General features: G+C 36.1%; 1 protein-coding gene across 1 annotated transcript in view; it reads right to left on the bottom strand.

Moving 5' to 3' along the window:
* The window catches only part of znf518a.L (zinc finger protein 518A L homeolog), a 14,132-nt gene extending 13,584 nt beyond the window's left edge, over positions 1-548 (bottom strand). The window contains exon 1 of the mRNA XM_018225199.2: positions 385-548. The gene's annotated coding sequence lies outside the window, so the exon portion shown is untranslated. The remainder of the gene's footprint in view (positions 1-384) is intronic.
* Positions 549-3,313: the final 2,765 nt, after the last annotated feature.

The following is a 3,313-nucleotide window of genomic DNA, read 5'->3' as shown; positions in this document are numbered from 1 at the left end:
GTTGCCAGCGCGGACGAACATGCAGACATGACAGAGAAACACCCCTCATGTGACTGAGCCCTGATCATGGAGAGCGGCCATTAAAGACGCGCCGTGTCCATATGGGGGAGACCTTTCCTAGCGACCCCATGACACCCCACCCTTTGGGAAGTTTGGGCAACTTTCGGCAACTTCCCCCGAGCGCTATTTTAACCGCGTCCCTAAGCAGCGTCCCCCTCCGCCCGCGTCCAGTGCAGTGGGGGGGGAAAAGTCAACCGAACTTTAAATCTGCCTCACTAACCAATGGGGGGTAAGACCCCAGTGGGAAAAATACGTCAAGATTACCACGGACTTAACCCGCTCGACAAACTACCTTTTCCCCTTTGCCCAACCGCTGCAAATTACCTTGTTTTGCTCAACTGCTGCCCGAGTTTGCTGTTGGCGGCCATGACAGCTACATCCGGGAATTGTCCCTAGTTTTTTCGGCAGACCTAAAATGGACTCCAAGCCGAGACGGCGGAGTGATACGTGCTCCACCTTGTCCCCGTAACAAGGCAGACAATGCTTTGCCCTAGAAACAGGAAGTGTAAGGAGACGTGCATTTGACCAGTTTGTTTTTTTTTTTTTTACATCAACTGGTATTATTCATATTCATTTTTCTTCTTACATTCACCTTAGCTCCAGTTTTCCTCATTCACTGCGGAAATGCAACCTCAGGACTGCATTAGGCAAAGACTTATTGGATTGTGTTGATGTGGCACTATTTTTTTTGTGCATGACAGGACTGTGCTTGAGTTTGCAGTGAGGTGGAATGAAAAAGTCAACTTTTCACCATCAGGGCAATGTTGCATTCAGTCGGTTTTATTATTGGGAAATATATGCCTGTCACAGATTTTAAAAAATATATATAAATTCAAGTATGAATTTTAAAATGTAAACAAATAAATGGTCGGTATTATGTGAAACACATTATCAATTGCATTGCCCCCCATATTCATCATTTATGTATTGATATTGTGTTTTTGTTTTATTAATAAAGCAGATATTGAATGTTTCATTTAAGGGGGGGTGGCAACCCCCCAAAAAATTTACACAATAGAAGAAAATATCATTAAAAGTGAATTACCATTACCAATATACAGCATTCATTCATAGAATTGAATGGTTCTGAAGTTATTTGTCAATGTAATTGCTATTGGAAGCAGTTGCTATCCTCTGCACTGGCAGTTCTGGCTTGTGAAACAATGTAGCAGGAGCCAACTTGCCTAGATGACTTTGGCTGCGTGGTTTCAAAAGTCAGAAGAAGATGGGCTGAACGAAAAAGCAGACATATACAACATAATCATCGCATTTGCAAATAACTTTAAACGTTTGACAATATTTTGTTAATAATACATATCAAATGATAGGGGAGTCTGTAAGTAATAGTGAGTCAAAAGGGACTCGCCCCAGTTCCCAGGGCATCCACAATTAAACATAAATACAAAGTATAAGTCCCATGACTCAAATGTTCAATTAAAATCAAAAATATTTATTAAGTATCATAGGAGACACCTATGATACTTATGAAGTACCGGATGGTATGAAACGCGTACGGTGGACTATATGGGGTCAGTATGTACCTTTTTAATATGATCATTTTTAATTGAACATTGAGTCATGGGACTTTGTATTTATATTTAATATTTTGTTAATGGTTTAATGTATTTGAGAAAGTCGTTTAGATTTACATTTTCTTTCATTATGTAAATTAGCATTTTTAGTTTTACGTTCCCGTAATTGAGCATTGCATGGGTTCTCTTTTTAAGGTTTGTATTCTGTGCTAAAATTGGATGGACCAAGATTAATTAAGATTTCTGATGTATTCATCAATTAATATATTTATTTTTCTGTAAAATTCCACTGATGCTGCTTACATGACAGAATTTAATTTATTATTTAAATCATATTTATAAATAATATATATAAGTTGGTGCTGCCATACTACTTACTTATCTCTCTGAAGGTAAAAATCATATACTTTTAAACCTTGATTTTGTGTTAAGGAACATGGGTAAAATGAGTTAAATTACAGAACACTACAGTTTCAGGGTAAAAATACAATTTGATTTGGCCTCGAGAAAATGTGTGAAGCTATCAAAAATGTTAACTTCATCCTTCCCAGATTAGACAGTAACAGTGCCCTCGGTGGCCAAATTTTCTTGAAATTGGTTTAAATGCCTATTTTTGCAGACGCAAATAAAGCACAAATCTTTCAGAAGACAGCATCAAAAAACCTATCAACAGTAAGTATAATTTCCATTTAAATGTGTATTTATATTCACAGCACTTTACAAGGTTTTATTTTTAAGCACTACATTTTAATAACTGCCATACAACTTCCAAGGCAAAATGAAATATAATATTGATTAAGAGGATACAGCACCTCCAAATTTGTTTTAGTTTCTAAGTATGCTCAGTAATACAGAGACAAGATCACTGTACACAGGAGCCATTGCTTACATACGTATTTGTATTTATCTTGATAACTCACAGTAGCCTTGTTTGCTCTGATACCTCATTCAAGGACTCCAGTAAAACAGTGCCCTCCACTGGCCCCAATATGATAAAAAAAGAATTATGTTATTGTGCAAGTAATTTTAGACTGAGCAATACCCTTGTATTGTTCATAATGAAATGATAAATGGCAAAACATAATTAGTATAATGTTTCTTTAATGGAACAAAAACTTCAGAACTAAACATCTTTGTGGCAAGGAAGTACACAACATTAACATCTATACATGCCATTTATGTATTTTTGTTTGGATAGTCTGTTAATATAATGTCCATGTAATAAATATTAAGATTTGCAGGGCATGCTGTAGCATGGAAGTCAGGTACATTAATGACACTTCACAAATATTATTACAGCATAGTAAAATTCAAAATGAAGGGACTGATTTATCTTATGTCAAAATGGGGAATCCTGTAGGATTCCTAGCAGTTTGATATATTCCTCTTTTATGAAACATTTTCCCATGAAAGGGTTTAACAAACTGACACATTTATAAAACCTCATTTGTCAGAATATGTTTAAATGCTTTTGAGCAGTCAAACACCATTCTATTGTATAGCGTGACAATATTTAGCTGTTGAGCACTATTACATGTCCTAATCCTAGCTCTCCAATGAGTATCATTTGCTAGGAGAAATAAATTTGACAATTATAAGATAATATTTTGCAGAGCAGTCAAAATTACCTAAAGTTAATTAACTGTCCCCTAGATTTATAGGGAATAGTGCAATATTTATTGAAGTGACGCATTTCGCATTACATATGTGGTGGAGATTGT

Source organism: Xenopus laevis, chromosome 7L, assembly GCF_017654675.1.
Source record: "Xenopus laevis strain J_2021 chromosome 7L, Xenopus_laevis_v10.1, whole genome shotgun sequence".
Lineage (NCBI taxonomy): Eukaryota > Metazoa > Chordata > Amphibia > Anura > Pipidae > Xenopus > Xenopus laevis.
The sequence above is the reverse complement of the archived record's forward strand: the minus strand, read 5'-3'. Positions and strand labels throughout refer to the sequence as shown.